Source organism: Chiloscyllium punctatum, chromosome 14 (assembly GCF_047496795.1).
Source record: "Chiloscyllium punctatum isolate Juve2018m chromosome 14, sChiPun1.3, whole genome shotgun sequence".
NCBI lineage: Eukaryota > Metazoa > Chordata > Chondrichthyes > Orectolobiformes > Hemiscylliidae > Chiloscyllium > Chiloscyllium punctatum.
In genome coordinates, this window is record NC_092752.1 from 75307375 (window position 1) to 75329777 (window position 22403).

At 43.0% G+C, this 22403-nt stretch overlaps 1 long non-coding RNA gene across 1 annotated transcript in view; it reads left to right on the top strand.

Moving 5' to 3' along the window:
* Window positions 1-3762: 3762 nt before the first annotated feature.
* The window catches only part of LOC140485781 (uncharacterized), a 30403-nt gene continuing 11762 nt past the window's right edge, over window positions 3763-22403 (top strand). Inside the window, exons 1-3 of the long non-coding RNA XR_011962445.1 lie at window positions 3763-3824; window positions 4473-4579; window positions 10508-10594. This is a non-coding gene — a long non-coding RNA (uncharacterized lncRNA). The remainder of the gene's footprint in view (window positions 3825-4472; window positions 4580-10507; window positions 10595-22403) is intronic.

Sequence of the window (22403 nt, forward strand, 5' to 3'; positions counted from 1 at the left end):
CTTATCAGTCAAGGACTCATTCTTCCCTGTCTGTGTTAATGGTTTCATCAATCAAGGACTTGTTTTTACTCTGCTCACAAAATGTCAGCATTTGCACAATTTAAATTATCCTACTTTTGAGTATACAAAATGTTTTAGAAAAGAAGCAAAAGCCTTGTCTTTTATTATATAGCAGCCTGTTGGGTCAGGCACATCTTAATTGTTTGAACCGAAATTGCCTCTCACAATTCCACCCTTTCTCTTTTTAAGATAAGCCTCCCCTCCTCAAGGGCCCGGGAAATCCTTGGTCTTTTGCAGCAACAGCACCTTAAGTTCCTGCGTCCCATGTTGTGGAACCGCCACTGCCTGGAGTTGGGAAATATTTTTCTGAATTAAAAACTGAATACAGGGGGTTAGGCAGGGTAATATGAGGAGAAGCATCACGCCCCCCCCCAACCGCCAGCAACGCCGTGCGCCACCAACTACCACCCAGGAGACCATCCCACCATCCGATGCCACTAAGAGGACGCCAAGATTGTACTGGCACATGGGCCAATTTCCGAATTTCATCGGAAATTTTCAAAACCGCTTTACCATTATCGTCAATTTCTAGACAGCAGTTAGTCAGGTTAAATTTCCCGCACACGCCCCCCTCCGAGGCCAACAGATACTCCAAGGCAAGTCGGTTTTGATATATAGCAGCCCTCATCTGATCCTGCTGCTTAGCCAGCAACTCCAGGGCCAGGGCAGTCCGGTTAGTAATAACCTCTACGACTGCTTGGAGCCTGATAATTCGATTTAACATATAGATAGGAGTACGGTATCCCCATCATCCGTCCTGTGCCCATGTAGCTGGCCCGTAGTATTCAATAATCCGGGCCGGTGGCCACTCATCCCCCCAATCACCGACTTGGATATCCCTTGGCGACCTACGGAGGGAGTCAAAGAGTTTAATTCCCAAATCGTCGCCTTCCTCCCGGGGTAATAGGAAGAACGCAGGTCGTATTAGACCCAGGAAGCATACCCCAGCCCATCCCATGGGCAGTTTGGAGTATGCCTGATTACCACATATCCAAAATAGGCCATCTGGAGCAGGGCCTCCCTGCCTCACAACGTCATCCCACAGCTTTTCCTCCTCGAAGTATTCAACTTCTTGAATAATTGAGAGAATGAAGTCACAGTTGTACAACACAAAATCAGACCCTTCAGTCCAACTTGCCCATGCTGACCAGATATCCAAAATTGATCTAGTCCCATTTGCCAGCATTTGTTCCATATCCATCTTAAACCCTTTCTACTGATTCAGTTTATTTTACTTTATCAGCACTTGAAATACTGCCATTTTTTTTTCTCCCAACATTGGTTAAAGAAATTATAAGTTCATTCATCCAAGTTAATTTTGTAATCTTTCACAAAGAAAAAAGTGAGAACAACATATAGCTCAGTGCAAAACAAAATACTGCAGCTGTGCAATATCTGGGACCACTCTAAAGGTGAGGCACTGATACTGCAAAAGTTTGTCAGCATGGTTTCAATGACTGACAATAATGTCTTCGCCTTCCCATAGTTAAGGTAAATGTGAGATATCTGAATTTCATGAATTGGTTCCTATTGCACTTTGATCGACAAAAAATATTCTTGGTTTAAACTTCTCAAAGGAGAAAGTGACGACCAAAGAAGCTGGATGTCAGAGTCGAAAAGTGTCATGCTGGAAAAGCACAGCAAGTCAGGCAGCATCCCAGAAGCAGGAGAGTTGATGCTTCAGGCTAAAGCTCTTCATCAGGAATCACAGGCTTCAGAAAAATAACTGGCATAGACTTATGCCAATACATATGTAGAAGGGTCAGATTAGAGACTAATTTCAGATTTGGTACCATTCAGTGCAACATTTCAGTATGATATTTACATATGTACCTAAAAGAGAAGTTGTCTAAAATTACAAGCTCTAGGATGATTATAGGATTGAACCTGGAAATAAAGCTGGTGAACAAGAATGGCAAAGTGAAGTCCCATCAGTATCGCCCTGGGCAGTGCCAAGTAAGAATTTGAGAGCAGAGTTGCCACTTTGGTGTAACCTGCAGTCTGGCCAAATTGCAGCAAAAATCTGTTCAATTTTATCTACAAACTATTGAATGCAAAATCCTCCTTGCACAATAATGAGGCAGCATTTTGGGATGCCATTTTTAAAATATATTATTTTCAAAGTTACTCACCATTAAGAGTGATCACTTGGTGCTGTCTTCATAACATAATACGAAGAGGAATTAACAGAAAGAAACATTATAACCCAAATTCAGAGTCACTAATTCATTGATATTGCATGGGTCCAGCATTTAGAAGTAATCAATTTTTAAAAATAAATACAGATACATTTACTAAGTATATTGGAGCACAGTCAAGTTTCTTACTGAACAGTGACAGGATTGGACAGAGTCCACATGGATTTAAGAGGGGAATCATACTTAGCAAATCTACTGAAAGAATCTACAGAGTCAAATATTAAAGTAAGAAATTGCAGGATATTTAGAAAAGCTTATCATTAAACATGGTAGACTGGGTTTTGTGAAAGAGAAACTATATTTGACAAATTTGCGACAGTTCATTGAGGAGATAACAAGCAGGGTGATAAAGGGCAATCCAATGATGTTCTGTATTTGGATTTTAAAAATGCAAATGATAAGGTGCTACATAAAAGTTAATTGCACAATTTAGGAGCTCATAGTATCAGGGTAATGTATTAGCATGGACTGCGGATTGGTTAACCACACTAGCTGTTGCTGAGTCCTCACTTGGAGTACTGTATACAGTGTTAGCTCCCATATTTAATAAAGGATAAACTAACATCGGAGACCATTCAAAAAAGATTCACGTAGTTGCTTTGAGGGTAAAAGGGTTGACCTGTCAAGAATAGATAAGCAGGGGTGATCTAATGGAAACAAGATTCTGAGGAGCTTGACAGGGTAGATGTTGACTAGATCTTCTCGCACCAGTGAAGTCTCAAACCAGGGGACATTACATAAGGGAACATTCATTTTAGAAAAAGGAAAGAATTATTGTCTCTCAGTGAATGGCTAGAATTTTCTCGCACAAACATTTGTGAAAGTTAAATGTGGGAGGGGAATAGTTGGGTTACTCTTTGGAGGGTTGTTCTGGCTTGTTGGGTAGAAGGGCCTGTTTCCACATAGTAGGGAATCTGTGATTCTGTCTCAAATTATTTTAAAAGAGGGCAGATAGATTTTTGAAATATTGAGCAGTTGAGGGCTATGCGGATCAAGCATAAAAGAGGTGTTGAGGTCTGGATTGGCCAAGCCATGATCTGATAGAATGGGGAACAAGCTGACGGCGATGAATGCCCTACTCCTGCTCCGATTCCTTGAGGCTCCGTTTCATGTTTGTTTTTGTTTCCAAAGAAGAGCGTGATACAATGTGCTAAAGATCTCAAAATGGTGTGTTTATGTACTGATTTAGATTGATTCATCAATCACAGCTATACAGTCATGAGTGGGAAGGCAATTCCCTCTATGAATAAAGGAAATCTACTGCAGAGCTCACACAAAGGGAATTCTTCCCCTCAGTAAACTCTCCCATCCCATTACCCAACATATCGGCAAAAGCAGGCCGCACTGCGCATGCTCTAGCCAACAAAGTGACCCGCGGATGACTGATGTCAGCACCGGACCAATGAAAGGACGGTGGGCGGATCTGGAGGACCGAGCGGGATGTTGGTCCTCCAGCCAATCAAAGTAAATGAAGGGCGGAGCTAAACTAAACCATGTGATCACGCTCGCGCGCGGCGCCGAGTCGCCGTAATGAATGCTCGGGAAGTTATGGAGAGAAAGGATACGGTAAGGAAAGAAATAAACAGGGAAACGGGAGAAAAACTGTGTTGCTATGAGCGGAGAGGTTATACAAACAAATTGTGCACGTCGGAAAACACAAATTTGAACGTCCCAGTCCCGTGTTTGCAGTAAATGGAGAATTGCCTCAGTGCGGCTGCAGACCTGAGTGAGCGCCGCCATCTTTATTCGGGACAAAGATTCACTGGACACGTGCGCGGCCGCCATCTTTGTAGGGGGCAAGGTGCAGCCAGGCGCATGTGCAGCCTTTCTCTCGTATCGAGTCACTGGGATCAGAGCAGCCAATGCTGCTCTGATTCACCTCTGGGCTCCCTCATAACCACTTTGTCAATATCTAGCTTCCTCAGTCTCGAATTATGGGTGTATTTTTGGTCTGTTTACTACTGTATTATTACTTTTATAGTATTTTATAGACCCTTTGTAAATGAGTTTTTCACTGCGGCCCAGCCCCTGACCATGTACTGCTCTATTATCAGATTACTTTTTTCATGAATATTTATGACAGTCAAGAATTCTTTTTTCCAACAAGCAAGTGTATTTTCCTTCCATTTCTGACGATCAAATTCTGCACCATTTTCATTCCCTGTAATCTGTTTTGCACTCCCTGAAACATCAACTGTGTTCCTCCTTCCACAGATACCAGTGATTAATGCCAAAGCCCTGTTGCCTGTGGAGAGGGTGATGTTTGACTTTCTTGTACAGCTGCAGTTTGTGTGGTGGAGGTGCTCCTACAATGTGGTTGGGTAAGTGGCATTATAGATTATTCATTCAGCAACAGTGATAATTTGAAAATAATGTCCAAATCAACAACAGTTTGTATTTTTATTATCATGCTTATAATTTCTCAAAAATACTATTGAGAGTTTTAGACATAAGGCCAGAGATGGAGATATTAGGTCAGGTGACCAAAAGCATTCCCAAAAAGCAGGTTTTGAGGGATGTCTTAAAGGTGGAAAGCAGACCTGTGAGGTTTCGGCTGCGAATTTCAGACCAAGCTGCTGCAGCAACTGTCGAAACAGCCACACAGGTGAAGTAATGAATTAACAAATGGTTGGGAGTCTCGAAGAAAATGGGTTGTCGAGGTCTCAGTGTGTGTGGTGCAGGGAGCCAGGGATTATCACAGCCAGCAATTAAATCAAGTGAGAGAACTTTAAATTGAGGGATATTGGCCAGGTGCTGGCAGGTGAGACTAGATTGGGTTGGGTTATGTGGTCAGCATGGACGGGTTGGACCGAAGGATCTGTTTCCTTGCTGTACATCTCTATGGCTGTATGTTGATTATAATTAGGAGCCTTTTGATGAAACAACAAGCAGAGATTTAGACTTTCTTGAGATTACAGGGAGGATGAATGTGGCAAGCTGGCCCTGAGTGTGTTTGGAAAATGAAGTCTGGAGATAACACAAGGTGGATGAAAGTGTATGAGCTGAGACAAGGGTGGAATCAGTGAGAAATAGTGGTCTTGGAGTGGGACTGAGTTATCACACTCACCTCACCTCGCCTCTGGGATTCAGTTAGTTGCCAGATTGTGAATCAGGGCGGTAACACAATCGGGAGCTGACTGGCCCTGGTGGAGCCTAAAATGAGGGTCGCTGATCTGACTGTTGCTGAGCATCTGCTGCTTGGTAGCCCTGTTGATGAATACTTCCATCACTTTACTGCTAATCGAGTGTGGACTGATAGATGGAAATTGCCTGGGTTGGATTGCCCTGTGTTTTTGTGTTGAACATCCCTGGGCAATGTTCCACATTGTCGGTCGATGCCAGTGATGGAGCGATACTTGGCTTGGTGGGTGGCAAGTTCTGGAGCACAAGATATCAGTATTATTGCCAGAATATTGGCAGGGCCCATAGCCTTTGCACGACTTAACCATTTCTTGATGTTATTCAAACTCAACCGAACTGGTTTAAAACTCACATCTGTGATGTTGGAAACCACTGGAGAAGGCTGAGATGGATCATCCCACTTTGCACTTCTGGCTGCAGATTGCTGCAAATGCTGTCATCTTTTCTCGTGCATGGGTGTGTGAGGCCCCTTCATCAGTAAGAGTGGGGATATCTGTGATGCTTCCTGCAGTGAGTTGTTTAATTGTCCATCACCGTTCACAACTGGGTGTGGCAGAACTGCAGAGCTCCGATCTGCTCCATTGGATGTAGGATCACTGAGCTCTGTTGCTTGCTGCTGATGTTGTTTGATATGCAGATAGTCCTCTTTGGTCGTTTCACCCAGTTAGCACTTCATTTTTACGTCTGCCTGGTGCTGCTCATGGCATGCCCTCCTTTACTGTCCATTGTGATGGGTGAGTGCGGGATGTACAAACCCATGAGATTACAGATTGTGCTGGAGAACAGTTCTGCTGCTGCTGATGTCCCACAGTGCCTCAGAGATACCCAGTTTGAGATCCTACATCTCTTCAAAGTCTGTCCCATTTAGAACGGTGATAGTGTCACTCAATACGATGGAGGTTTTTCTCAACTTTAAGACAAGACTTTGTCTCCAAAAGGAATGTGAGATGGTCGCTCGTACTGATACTGTCATGGACAGATGGATCTGCAGCTGGTCAATTCATAACAATGAGATCAAGTATGTTTTTCCCTCTTGTTGGTTCCCTCACCACCCGCTGCAGACTCAGTTGAGCAGCTATACCCTTTAGGACCTGGCCAGCTCAGTCAGTAACTCTATTGTAGAGCTAGTCTCGATTGTGGACATTGAAATCCTGTACCCAGAGTGCATTTGACACCATTTTATTGCCTCGGTGCTTCCTCCAAATGTTATTCAACATGAAGGAGGAGTGATTCATCAGCCAAGGGAGGACGGGACGTGGTAATCAGCAGTAGCCATAAGACTTCCTGGTCTCCGGAGCCAATGCTGTGTACTCCCAGGGCAAATCCTCCCTGTCTGTACACCACTGTGCCACCACTTCTGCCTGGTCTGTCCTGCTGGTGGGACAGGACATATCCAGAGATTTCAGGAGAAGGTGAAGACTGCAGATGCTGGAGATCAGAGTCAAGAGTCTGGGACTGGAAAAACACAGCAGGTCAGGCTGATGAAGGGCTTAGTCTCGAAACATCGATTCTCCTTCTCCTCGGATGCTCCCTGACTGTTGTGCTTTTCCAGCACCACACTCTCGATATCTAGGGATGGTGATGGTGGTGTCTGGTCATTGTTTGTAAGGGATGATTCCGTGGGTATGACTATGTCAGGCTGTTCCTTGACTAGTCTGTGAGACAGCTCTGCACATTTTGGCACCAAAAACCATATGTTATTGAGGAGGACGTTGCACCATCGAGAGGGCTGATTCTGTGGTTGTAATTTCTGGTGCCTTGTTCGTTGCCAACTGTTCCATCCAGTTTCATTCCTGTGTTGAGACTTTGCAGTGATCAGTACAGTGAGTAGCTGGCTGGGCCGCTGTCAGGTTGGCAGGATTTTTTTTGCCATTGACAGTGGTTTCATGGAGATCAGCAGATTCCTAATACGTTTTTTTTTCTTGAATTCAGATTCTGGGTAAAAGCTAAATACATCAGGTTTGTTCATTCATTTTAAATATCACTAACCCTGGTTTTGTTTCTTTATAAAACACTGTCCATCATCCTGTCTCCTCCATCCTCCCCTCCAACAACGAGTGAGGAGCACATGGAGTTTCTCTGTCACTAAGACTGAGATGATCCGATCTGCTGTTTCTCTCCCTCCCACTAGCCAACTGAGCCAAACTGCCTCACGTGGTGTTTTTGTCCTAAACCTACATCTTTCTCCAGTGTCTTATCAAGCCTTATCAGAGCTCACCTTGACCCTTTACTCTAATCTCGCGAAACTCACTTTCCAACTCTCTTTCCTCCACTGCCGCCTCATCACTCCCCCTCGCCAATTCATGGACATTGTTCCTTGTTCTGTCTGTTGGTCTTTTTTTGGTTATGTCCTTCTCTCCCATTCTGTGAAAAACTACTATTTGACCTCACGGTTGTTGGAAAATCTTGCTCCATCTCCACTCTCCTTTTCCTTTCTGAATTCCTTGCATTTGGTGTCCCTCAACGATCTATCCTTGGTCTCTCCTGTATCTCACGTACATAGTGCCAGGAGGTGATATCATCCAAACACACTGTTAGGTTTCACATGTACACTGACGATGCCCAGCTCTCCCTCCCCATCATCCATCTCCATTACTCCACTGTTACTCAGTATTCAAACTGCTTAGCACATTCCCACTACTCGATTAGCTGCAATTTCAGCCAATGAAACATTGTCACGGTTAAACCCATTGCCTTATCTTTACCTTTCTGCTGAGCCCCTCCCTCCCACTGGGAACTCTCTGAAGAAGAACGACACTCTTCACCATATTGCTGTTATATCTGACCCCAAGGTGACCTTCTGATCAGACATCCACACAATCACAACACCAGGAAATCCAATCTCTTAAACGTTGCTTTTCTCCACCTCACCCCAGCTCCATTGCAACTGAAATCCCTTACCCGCGTCTGTGTTCCCTTATACTTGAATCCAAAACAGAACCCTTGATTCCGTGACTCAGAATCTGGTTTCAGACTCCCTTCTCAGTATTTACCCTCAGACACATCCTCTCAGTATTTATCCTGTCAAACCCCTTAAGAATCCCATCTGTCTCAATGAGATCACCTCTCTTTCTCCAAAATCCAGTGAGTAGAGTTCCAAACTTTTCAGCCTTTATCTAAAAGGTAATCCCTCCAAACCAGGGATCATCTCATTGAATCTTCCCTGAAATGCCTCCAATAAAGTGACACATTTCCTTCTCTAAAGGGACCAAAACTGCTCTCATTACTGCAGATATGGTGGTCTGACCAGCACTTCCACACGTTAGTCTCAGGTATATACTCCAAACTCTAATACTGAAAACTTTTGAAACAAAACATTCGATTCCCCTTCCTGATTCCCTGTTGTAACTGTGTGGTAGCTTTCTGTGTTTCCTGAACAATTACCCCTGGTCCCTTTGTGATGCAGCTTTCTACAGTTTCCACCATTTAAATAGTACTTTGTTCTTTTATTTTCTCCTCCAAAATGATCAATTTCCCATTTTTCCCAAGTTACACCCCATCTGGCAACTTGTTGCCCCCTTCTCCTGTGCATCTCTCTCTTTTCATAATCCTCTTAGACCTTTACAGTTATGCCTTTTCTAGGAGATATCACCCCCCCTCCCCCTTCCCATTCTTCCAAGCATTTACTGGGAGCACTGGGCAGTGGGAAGCAGGCAGAGTTGCTATCTTTTTAGGGATGCACTTTGGAGTGATTGAGAGGATCTTCCTACCCATTGGTCAGGATGAAGACAACTTGCCCATCGTTAGGCATTAGCCTTTCACACCCATGTCTTATTGATGAGGCAGAGCGGCAGCACGGAATGAAAGAAAATAAAGTAATTATTGTTCCCCATATCTCACTGGCGCTTGGATCATTTTCTCCAATGTGTCAAAGAACTGCTGTGTTCAGTCACATGAGATCTCAAGTTGGAATCTCCTAGAAACCCACAGATTTCCCCCCGAGTTGACTGCTGATGTCGTCAAGGGTAATATGTACAGTAATTCTGGGCCACAAGGAGGGGATGGTGTGAGTTTCTAACTTGAACTGACAGTGATAGATTTTATAAACTTGTATTACAGGATATTACAGGTGGACATTCAGATGGTAATCTCAGTAAATATTCTGCTAAACTCTAATTGAATTACTCAGTATATCAGGATCTGGATATTCGCATTGTGTGTGTGAGTATTGTGTTCCAGACCAATCCCATTTGCTGCCTAAAAATTCTCCTTTGAATCATCGCATTCTCTCAAAAGGTCTCCCCAAACCTTCAATGTGTCATGTAATCCTTTTATGATGACCTGATGAGTGTAAGGTGTATTATTCGAATGTGTAATTTTTGTATAAGGATTTCTCAGAGAGGGAGCAGAATATTCTTAAAGGGGAGAATAGCCATTTTGAGGGGAGGCTGTTGTTTATTGGTATCAATGACATAGGAATAGAAGAGTTCACATTATTGGAATCTCTTGTGGGGTAGAATTGACCTCCATCAGAAGGATGAATTTTACTGGCACTGGAAGGGAACAGTTGCTCGTGCTATTCAGGAGGCATTAAACCAGTGAAGGAATGTGGGTAAACCCAGAGAGAGAGTGAGGCAAAAGCTCAGTCTGACGCTGGTACAGTTCAGATGTCAAACAGTCAAGGCAGACAAGGGCAAGGCACAGAATGAGCAGTTACACTGCATTTATTTCAATGCAGGAGGCCCGATAGGTCGGGCAGAGGAGCTCAGGGTATGGTTTTGAACATCGCACTTGGATATTATAGCAATTACAGAGGCATGACTTAATGATGGATAGGACCAGCAGCTTAATGTTCCAGTGTATAGATGCTATAGCAAAGATAGAAAGGGGGCAACAGAGCAGGGGGAGAGGTATTTTTGATTAGGGATAGCATTACAGCTGGGCTTCAAGAGGGTATTCCTGGGACTACATCCAGGCAGGTTATACAGGTGGAACTGAGAAATAAGAAAGGGATGATCTCTTTATTGGGATGGTACTATTGACCCCCACCCCCACCCTTCCGCAATAGTCAGCAGGGAGTTGAAAAGCAAATTTACTAAGAGATCACTTATCTGTAAGAACAGTATGGTTATGTACAAGACTTGACCTTCTTTGTTATTCATTCACAGGATGAGGGTGTCACTGGCTGGGCCCAAAGGGCAGTAAAGAGTCAACTACATTGCTGTGGGGCTGGAGTCACATGTAGGCCAGACCAGGTAAGGATGGCAGATTTCTTCCCTGAAGGATATTCGCGAATCTGATGAGGATTATTTTCGCAATAATCAACAATGGATTCATGGTCTTCAATAGATTCTTAATTCCACATTTTTATTGAATTTACATTCCACTGTCTGCCGTAACGGGATCCAAACCCTGGGCCCCAGAACGTTACCTGGGTGTCTGGATTATCCATCTAGTGATAATCTCACTCGGCCATTTGGCAGGGTGAGTGACTGAGGTATCCGCGGGGCAGCACATCAGCACCAAAGATCCCATGGTCTCTGCAGAAGATAGAAAGGGCTGGAGAGGAAGATATATCCCTAGTGGTGTGGTCTGTCTGTAGGCAGCAGACATAGCAGAGGTTAATGGAGATTAGTGGGTGGCAGGTGTGGACCGGGAGATTATATTCTTATTGTGGTTGGAGGGGTGGGGGGGAAGGTGAAGGTATAGGAAGTGGAGGATATGCGTTGAAGTGCATTGTTGAGCAGATATGGCAGAGGCGGAGGAATTGGGAGTACAGGTTCACGTTTTGACAGGAATATACTCGAGGGTAATCAGGAGAGCAAAAAGGGGACTTGAAATGTCTCTAGGAAATATTTTAAGGAGAATCCAAAGAGATTCTACAAATACATTAAGGATAAAATAATAACCAGACAGAGAATAGGACCCCTTAATGATCAACAAGGCCATCTATGGAACAACAGGAGGTGGGAGAAATACTCTGCTATTCTATTCTAGAGAGTTTGGAGAAATAAACAGTGATAACTTGAAAAGTGTCTATATTACAGAGGAGGAACTACTGGATGTCTTAAACAGTAGCAAGGTGGATAAATCCCTGGGACCTGATCAGGTGTATCCCAGAAATTTGAGGAAAGCTAGGAAGGTGATGGCAGTGCCCCTCCCTGAGGTATATATATTATTGTTTGTGACAGGTGAGGTGCTGGAAGATGGGTGCCATTATTTAAAAAAGGTGGTAAGGAAAGGCCAGGGAACAAGAGACCAGTCAACCTAACGTCAGTGGTAGGTAAGTTGTTGGCAGGGATTCTGAGGGATAGGATTTACAGGCATTTGGAAAGACGAGGATTGATTAGGGCTAGTTAACATGGCTTTGTGTGTGGGAAATTCTCTCTCTCTAACTTGATTGAGTTTTTTTTTGAAGATGTGACAAAGATGATTGATAACGCAGATTGTGGACGTTGTCTATATGGACACTGAATGATGTTCCACAAAGCAGACTGGTTAGCAAAGTTAGATAACATGAAATGTTGGGAGAACTAGCCATTTGGATACAAAACTGGCTTGAAGGTAGGAGGCAGAGGGTGGTGATAGAGGGTTGCTTTTTGGACTGGAGGCCTGTGAGCAGCAGTGTGCTGCAGGAATGGATATTGGGCCCTTAAATAAATGACTTGGATGTGAATATATGAGATATGGTCAGTGGGTTTACAGAAGACACCAAAATTGGAGGTGTAGTGGACAATGAAGAAGGTTAGTTCAGAATGCCAGATGAGTCACTGGAGTGAGGAATGGCAGACTGGCTTCAATTTAGACAAATGTAAGCTGTTGGATTTTGGAAAGGCAAATCAGAGCAGTACTAATACACTTAATGGTAAAGTCCTTGGGAATGTTGCTGAACATAGAGACCATGGAGTGCAGGTTCATTGTTCCTTGAAAATAGAGTCGAAGGTAGGCAGACTAGTGAAGGTGGTGTTTGGTATGCTTATATTTATTGGTCAATACATTGAGTACAGAAGCTGGGACATCAAATTGTGGCTGGACAGGACATTGATTAAACCATTTCAGGAATTAAGTTTTGAGTTCGAAATTCCCTGTTCTGGAAAGGAAGTTGTGAATCTTGAAAGAGTTCAGACAAGATTTTCAAAGACTTTGCTAGGGTTGGCGGATTTGGGCTACAGGGAGAGGCTGAATAGGCCAGGGTTAATTTCCCTGGAGAGTCAAAGACTGAGAGGTGACTTCATGGAGATTTATAAAATCATAAGGGGCAAGGATAAGGTGAGCAGCCAGGGTCTTTTCCCCCCAGTTAGTTGGGTTCAAAACATGATCACATGGGCTTAAGTTGAGAGGGCAAAAATTAAAAACGGATCTAAGGGGCAAAGTTTTCAAGCTGTGTGGTGTATGTGTGGAATGAGCTGCCAGATGAAGGAGTGGAGGCTGATACAATTACAACATTTGAAAGGCATCCGATTGGGTGCATGAATAGGAAGAGTTTCCAATGATACGGACCAATAGCTGGCAATTGGGGCTCCATTTGTTGAAGATTCCTAGTTGTCATGGACAAATTGGACCAAAGGTCTGTTTCTGTGCTGTACATCTCTATGACACTAATAAATGAAAATACGATGTGTTCCTCTTTTGTGGAGAGCTCGCAGAAGCACAGACAATTGTCCTTGGAGCTGAGAAGGTTAAGCAGTGATTTTGACCAGGTGCAAATTTGTTTCTAGGATATCTAATCTGCAGTGAGAGGGGAATTGTTAACAATGTCACAATGTTAGTAACTATTTTCAGGTAATTGGCCCCCAGTGGAAATAGCCTCCCTGATTCTGTCTTATCTACTCCCTTCATAATTTTATTGTTTCCTCTCCAACCTCCCATTCTTCTAAATTACAATGATTATAGAACCAGTTTTCTCAATCTCTCCACATACACCAACCCTCAACTCCCAACTCAAACTAGTGAACCTCCTCTGTACTCCCTCCAGTGTCAGTACATCCTTCCTGAAGTAAGGAGACCAAACCTGTACACAGTACTCCAGGTGTGGCCTCACCAGCACCCTGTAGAGCTGCAGCATAACCATCCCTCTAGCAATGAAGGACAATATTCCCTTCACTGCCTTAATTACCTGCTGCACCTGCAAACCAACTTCCTGTGATTCATGTACAAGGAAACCCAGCACCCTCTGTACAGCAGCATGGTGCACGTTTTCACCATTTCATCATCCAGTTTGCTGTTAGTCCAACCAAAATGGATGACCTCACATATCCCAACATTGAACTCCATCTGCCAGATCCTTACCCACTCACTTAACTGATCTGTATCCCTGTGCAGACTGACAGTGGCCTCTGCAGACATTGCTCTACCTCATCTTTGTATCAAATATGAACTCTGACACCGTACACTTGGTCCTCAACTCCAAAACATTTGTGTAAGTTGCAAACAGTTGTCGTGCCAACATTAATCCAAACACCCGTTTATTCCCATTCTTTATTTTTTGTTGGTTAACTGATCCAGTATCAATGATAATACATTACCCACAATGCCATGCATCTTTACATTATTCAGCAGCCTTTTGTGTGGCAACGTATCGAATACCTTCTGGAAATCCATGTACACCACATCCCCCGAGTCCGCCTTGTCCAACGCACTCGTCGTATCCTCCAATACTTCCAGTAAATGCGTTAAACGTGACTTGCCTTTCATGAATCCATGTTGTGTCTGCTCAATGAGACAATTCTGACCCAGATATCTCACCACTACTTCCTTGAGAGATTCAAGCATTTTCCCCACTACAGAAGTTAAGCTAACGGGTCCTTTTTGAAAAATAGTGGCACCACATTTGCAGCTTCCAGTCTGTCAAAACCATCCCAGAATCCAACAAATGGTAGTAAATTATCACGAGGTCTATTTGTTACTCCCCCCCCCCCTCCCCCACCATCTCCTTTAGTCCCTGGGATGCATTCCATCAGAGCCTGGAAACCCATCTACCTTTAGGCTGTTATCTTTCCCAACATTTCCTCTTTACTGAGAATGATTGCTTCTGTCTCCTCATCTGCCATTGCCTCCATAGGCCTGCGACAATGAGAGTGCACAGACAGTATGTTCCTGTTAAGTTCAAGGCTGGTAGGTGTAAAGAATGCTGCCTGACGAAAGATATTGTGGGCCTGGTCAAGAAAGTGAAGGAGGCATATGGCAGGTACAGAGAGCTGTGTTTGTGTGAATCCCTAGAGGAGAATAGGGGCAGTAGGAGTATACTCGAGGTAAACCAGGAGGGCAAAAAGGGGACATGAGATAGCTTTAGGAAATAGGTTTAAGGAGAATCCAGAGTGATTGTACAAATACACTAAGGAAAAACAAGTAACCAGGCAGAGAACAGGTACCCACAAAAATCATCAAGGCTGTCTGTGGAACCGCAGGAGGTGAGAGCGATTCTGTTTGAGCGGAGAGGTTTTACAAACAAAATGTGCATGTCGGAAAACACAAATTTGAACGTCCCAGTCTCGTGTTTACAGTAAACGGGGAATTGCCTCAGTGTGGCTGCAGGTATGAGTGTGCGCCGCCATCTTTATTCGGGGCAAGAATTCTCTGTACACTTGTGGAGCCACCAGCTTTGTAGGGGGCAAGGTGCAGCCAGGCGCATGTGCAGCCTTTCTCTGGTACAGAGTCATTGGGCAGGATTTACACAGAGCACATTCAATCTCAGAGAAATGGATGTTCATTTCTGGATTTGTTTCATCATTCATATAAATAATTTGGTATCGTAAATGAGTTTGCAGGTCATACAAAATTGGATGGGTGTGGATAATGCAGAAGGTTACCTCAGATTACAATAAGATATTGATCAGATGGGGTTTAATTTAGGTAAATGTGATGTGCTGCATTTTGGAAAAGCAAATCAGGGCAGGACTTGTACACTGAATGGCAAGGCCCTGAAGACGTTTGTGCAACAAAGAGAGCTTGGACTGCAGGTTCATAGTCCTTGCAAGTCAAGTTGCAGGTAGATAGGATGATGAAGGTGTTCAGTATGTTTTCCTTTATTGGTTTGAGCATTGAGTATCGGATGTGGGAGGTCATGTTGCTGTACAGGACATTCGTTAGGCCACTTTTGGAATATTGTGTGCAATTCCGGCCTGCCTCCTATCAGAAGGGTGCTGTGAAATTTGAAAGGTTTCAAAAAAGACTTACAAGGATGTTGTTAGGGTTGGAGGATTTGAGTTGTAGGGTGAGGCATAAAAGGCAAAGATGCTCCGGTGTTAGAATCATGAAAGTGTTGGCCCCTTAACAGCGCATCAATGAATATTCATGGGCTATGCATATACCTACATGAACACAGGCCACCCACAATATGAACACCTAGCTCCCACTCTTTGCCTCCGTTCCTTGTCTATGTGCCCTTTCCTGCTTCCCTTGTAACATTGTGGCTCTGATTACCCTCCCTGTACTGCAGCTATTCCCCTGTGTTTCTCTGTTTGCCTCAGCTCTCATGGCCCAATTCAGAATGTGGTTAGAATTATCTCCCACTGGGAGTCCCATGTTTATAATTACAGTTAAAGAGGGTCCCCTGTCATCTTTTAAATACATCAAACCGATTTCATCATCACAGGTTGGGGTTTGGTAATCCCCCGTGGCCCTTACACACCTCAGGCTTCCTTTCTGTATGATCCTCAATATGACCCTTTTGTCCCTAAGTCACCAAAGTTATTTCAGCCCATTCAGCCTGTCCCCTCCCCAGTGTGTCCCTGTAATATCTGTAAATGCCTGGAGCCACTGATCGGCTGTGCATTGGGGGAACCGACTCTCACCCTCACCCTCTTATTGCAGGGACAGATTCTGCTGTACACGTCAGGGCATCTTGGGCCGAGGGAGGGTCCGTACATCATCTTCGGTGAGACTGTGTACCTCTACTAATTCATCCATATTGTCCCAATAAGGCCCATTATTACCAATTCTCTATCAGGCTGGGTGTTCATTCACCAACATCTGTCGTTCAGCTGGATAAACGGTTCAGGTTTGGTTTCTGTCAGTTCCCCTTGTTGCTCCCTACTGTCTAAGTTGAGCTTTGATGCACAGTGGAGCCATAGACAGGGCCTTTTGGGCCTTACAGGGCGGTGGGTCATCCCACCCATTGTCGTCCCTCGATCCATACGTGGGTGCTTCACCATCTAACCCGTTCCAGTCAGTGTCACCATCCTCTCTGCCTTCTGAGGAGAGTGGGGCACTAGGTACCTCCCCCACTGTAACTACCACCTGGACCTTTGGCTTTAAGGCCTCACGTCTGAGAGCCACCACCTTCACTTGTTCCTGTTTCCCATAATAATGTAACACATCCTGTCATTCCTGGAATAAAACAGAGCAAAATGTGAATTTGGTTTTATTGAAATATTAATAATTTGACATTCACTTTGACATATCTATAGAGATGAAAATTGTACTGTGATTATTTAAGTGAATTTAACGTGATCATACAATGAAAATAACTATGATAATCAACGACAATGAATGAACTGAATAATATGTAATTATTTGTACCAGTTCTTGCATTGAAAATTCAATTTTATTTTAATGCTTGTCACCCATTACACCGTGGGCATTGTTATTAGGGAATAAAGTAATGGAAGGATATCAGAGAAAATAAATAGACTTTAATTTTAGCTTCACTGCAATAATGAACCAAAACAATATTTGGAAATATGGTTAAATTAATAAAAAAGTTTCCAGTGTCATTATTGATATGAAAACTATTTTAGTTTGCAAATTGTTTTGCTCTAAGAATAATTTGAAATGAATTATGATTATGAATTGACCATTTAAAATATATTTTGAAGAGAATAGTCAGATATATTTTTTGGAGGAAACTTGGGTAAGGAAATAAGTATGTATGGATTGGTATTAATAGTTTTAAAATGTTTGTAAGTTGACTAGAATTATTTGATCGAGAGAGGCTGCATGATTATTAAGACTAACTCACCTTTTTCATAGCATTGTTGGTTTCACTAGAATCTGTTGTGGTCTAAACTCCTGTTGTGTGCAATGGACTGTCACTAATAGCTTAATTAACCTGCGAGTCTCAGATCAGGTTTCCTTTGTCTGTAATTCACTCTGTAATTGCGCGACATACCTGCTTTTCTGAGGGGAAACAGATGTTTTTCAAAGAAAATAAGTGTCAGTTCTCACTGAGAATGGTTACTACCACACACCATAACAGGGACGTGTTTTTCTGAAGAATTTCATTGTCTATCTATAAACCGATGGTACCTGTGTTTGTCAGTTTGTGGAGGATTCAGCACATTTGTTTTGAGCTAGTTTTATACAAGCAGTTGGTTCATTCTGTCTTTACCAAGAATGTTATTTACTTTCTCCTTTTACTGTGATTCTGCAGGTTAGAATATTCTGAGAGTCAGTAATATTCAATAACTGAACGTTGAATGATTTTGACTCTGACAGAGCAGTGGCCTTGTTTTCAGCTAATTATTCACTTTCCATTTCCTGGTTGTGTTGAATGTTACAGAAACAGGCTCTGAGCAATGTTTCCATTCACTTGTGTTGGAGTCACTGACAGCCACGTGGTCACTCAGTTTCAGGCTGATGGATCAGTTTCTCTGTCCTATTCGATGGTGGTCTCCTGCTCAGTTTCCGATGGCTCACCTGAGCATCAGTCCATCAGCTGCTGAAACCCTCCATCCAGATTTTGTTCCCTCTCACAGTGACTACTCCAACACAGTCCCAGCTTGTCTCCCACATTCACCTCCACATACTCATGATCACCTCAGATTCTACTGACTGTGTCCTTAAAGCAAGTCACGTAAGACATCTACCTCCATTTTAACCTCATCTACGTTATGTTCAGAAATATGATTTCAAAATTTGGTGCACTGCTTTTAAACCTACCCATGCCTTCACCCTGTCCTCCCAGTGTAGTTCCACACCTCCCTGAGGTAGCTGCACTTATCCAATCCCAGCTGCATGAGAGTTTCTTGTTTTCATCTCCTCCCTGTTGGTGGCTTTAGTTTCAGCTGCTTTGAACCTAAACTTGGTAATTCTCTTCCCCCAATCCCTTCAACTCTCCTCCATTCTATCAGCACTCCTTTATTTAATCCAGTTTGATCAAGGTTTTGTTTTCCACTCGTAAAATTGTCCCTTTGTAGCACGGTAACAGCCTCGTGTTAACATTACTGAACTGTTAATCCAGATACCCAGCGAATATTCTGGGGACCCTGATTCAAATCGTATTACAGCAAATGTGGACTTTGAATTTAAAAATCATCTAAAATTATGGGTCTGTTGATGACCATGAAACTATTATTGATTGTCAGGAAAAACCCATCTGTGTCACTGATGTCCTTTAGGGAAGGAATCTGCCATCCTTACCCGGTCTGGCCCACATGTGACTCCTGACCCACAGCAATATTGTTGACTCTTAACTGCTCTCTGGGTAATAAATGTTGCCCTAGCCAGTGGCGCCTACATCCAGTGAATGAATTTTAAACAAAGCTCTCAGTCCTGGGATCATGTGAGAAAGAAGCAGAAGGTGACCATTATGCCCCTCGAGAATGCTCCACCATTCAAGAAGACCAAGCCTGATCTGTTTGTGATTTTTATTCCATCTTCCCCCAACCTCCCTTAACACGAATCTATCAACCGGTGTCTTAAAAATACTCAGTGAACCCACCTTCTGGGGCAGAGAGTTCCAAAGTTGCACAGCCTTCTGAGAGGAAACAAATTCCATTATCTATGTCCTGAAAGGGTGAACCCAATTTTAAAGCAGTTCCCTCTAGTTCAGGAATGACCCACAAGAGGAAATATCCTTTCCACATCCACCTTATCAAACCATTCAGTATCAGTTTATATACTTCAGTCATGTCACCCCTCACTCCAACTGAAACAAAACCAGCCTATCCAACCAACCCACATTTTATTTCTGTCATGCCGTTATGAGTGGGGTTGAAATATTGTCTTATGTTTATTATGCAGTGAATGTGTTGCTTCACTGTGTGGGTTTCAAGAATCAACTTGAGCCATACTAGCTTTCCTGTCTCACTGTATTACATATAGCTTACATCACTGTAGTGTTTCCATGCCTCCCTACGTAGTCTAATGAAAAGGAAGGAGAGATAGATTGAGAGAAGTTGTTTGAAAATTTGTTGTCGCCTAAAAAAAACTTCGTCTTTTTGTAGAGATTGCATTATAATTGAAATAACCAATTAGTTAAATATTACTGATAAAATATTACCAACAATTTACCAACGACTGAGGCCAGAGTTATTAGCCAGTAATTTCCCTTCTTTTTCCTTACTTGTGGTTGGGGTTTTTATTAGCAATGTTCCTGTCCTCTGGGACAGTCCCTGACTCCAGTGATACCGGAAAGCTCACAATTAAAGCCTCCACTATCCCTTCAGCTATCACCTTCTGGGGTGTAGTCCATCTGTCCATGTGATTTATCTATTTTCAAATCGTTCAGTTTTTTAGCCTTTTCTCCTTGGTGACTCTTAAATGCTCTCTGGGTAATATGTTTTGCCCTAGCCAGTGGCACCTACATCTAGTGAATGACTTTTAAACAAAGCTCTCAGTCTGGGATCATGTGAGAAAGAAGCAGAAGGTGACCATTCGACCCCTCGAGCCTGCTCCACCATTCAATAAGACCAAGCCTGATCTGTTCGTGATTTATATTCCACACTCATCTCTGTTCCACCCCCCACCCCAACCCCCCCAAAACCACCACCACCCCGACTCTCTCTTGAAGTTTTGGGATAGCATTTGTGTCTTCCACCATGAAGACTGATGCAAAGTACTCATTCAGTTCCTTATCCATTTCTTTGTTCCCCATTACTATTCTTCCAGCCTCAATTTACAGCGGCATAATGTCCATTTTCACCTCTCTTTTGAACTTTATATAACTAAACAAACTCTGAAATCATGTTTTTAATTTTACTGACTCGCTTTCTCTCATGCTTAATCTTCTTTCTCCTTATGTCTTTCTTCATTGGTCTTTCTTGGCTTCCCATTTCACTGACTTCCCACTGCCCTTTGCCATGTGATACGTTGCTTGTATACTTTCCCTGACTTCCCGAGTCAGCCATGGTTGCCTCACCCTCCCTGATCCATGCTGCTTTTGCCTCGGGATGAATTTTTACTGTGTCATCCGGATTACTCCCAGAAACCCAAGCCATCACTGTTCCACTGTCTTTCCTGCTCGGCTCTTCTCCCAGTCAATTCTCTCCAGCTTCTCCCTCATGTCTCTGTAGCTGCCTTTATTCAGCTGCAATACAGTTATATCTGATTCCATCTTCTCCCTCTCAAACTGCTGAGTAAATTCTATCATTTTATGATCCCTGCCTCCTCAGGGTTCATTCACGTTAACCTACCTTATCAAGTCTGCCTCATTGCACAACATTAAATCGAGAATTGCCTGTTCCCTAGTGGGGCTGAAAATGTGTTGCTGGAAAAGTACAGCAGGTCAGGCAGCATCCAAAGAACAGGACAATCGACGTTTCGGGCATCAGCCCTGCTCCACTGCAACCTTCTTCAAAAAGCCATTTCTAGAGATTCCACAAATTCATTTTCTTGCAATCCACTATCATCCTGATTTTCCCAGTCCCCCTGCATATTGAAATCCCCCCGGTCACTGTAACCTTACCTTCCTTACACACTTTTCCTATCTCCTCATGTAACTTATGCCCAAATCCTGACTATTGTTTGGAGCTCTGCAGATAACTCCCATTATGTTTTCTTTAACCTTTGCGGTTCCTCATCTCCACCCACACAGATTCTAAATCATCTGAGCCGATGTCATTTATTGCTGTTGACTTAATTGCATTTCTTACTGTTCAGGCAACCCCAGCCTCTCTGCCCACCTGCCTGCCTTTTCATTTGGATGTGCATTCTTGGATATTTAGCTCCCAGAATGCTTCAGCCTTATCTTTTGCACTGATGTGTTCAGCTCTTCCATCATTAATGATGGGAATATTTGTAGAACCTCCTTTTCTGGTGAGTTGTTCAATTGTCCACCAATATTCTCGACTGGATGTGGAATGAATGTAGACTTTAGATCTGATCTGTTGGTTGCTGCATCGCTCAGCTCTATCTGAAGGTGGGACCTGTCTCCAAAAGGACTGTGCAGTGGTCACTGACACTGTCATGAACTGTCTCATTTTCTTCTTCAATCCAATCAAGCGAGCTATTACATTATATTCCCTCAGTTTTCCGATCTTAATAAATATCCAATCAATTTCAGAGCAAAATGCTTTCAAAATATTGAATCAATTTATTGTTTAGATTCTAAAACTAATTTTCAAGTCATTGCCATGACAATAATTGCATAATAATTTGAATTACATTTGCTAACAAGTATATTGTGGTTCATATATTAATTTAATTTATTGACTCTTAGGACAAATAGTATAACATTTTCTTTTTTCAGAATTCTAACAGCAACTATTAAGTCATCAACATTACAATAATTACATAAAGCTTTAACTTATTCTGGCGAACAATTACAATGAATTTCATATTTGAAATAATCTAGTGTTCCCTTGTACCAATACACGAATATAAAAATCCATTTTCTTTCAGGTCATCACACGTACAAAAGAGTCAATGATTTCTGATACAACACTCTTTGTAAAAATCTGACTTTTTTCTCATTAAGAGTCATCGAGTCATAGAGACATACAACATGGAAACAGACCCTTCACTCCAAACCATCCATGCCGACCACATTTCCCAACACAATTTAATCCCACCATATCCCTCCAAACTCTTCCTACTCCTTTTCCAATCCAAATGCCTCTTAAATGTTGCAATTGTACCAGCCTTCACCACTTCCTCTGGCACCTCATTCTATACACTTACGACCCTCTGTGTGAAAAACTTGCCCTATAGGTCTCTTTTATGTCTTCCCCTCTCAACCTAAACCTACCCTCTTTAGTTCTGGACTCCCTGATGCCAGGGAAAAGACTTTGCCTATTTGCCCTATCCATGACCCTCATAATTTTGTTAATCACTATATGGTCACCCCTCAGCCTCCAATGCTCCAGGGAAAACAGCCCCAGACTGTTCAGTCATTCCCTGCAGTTC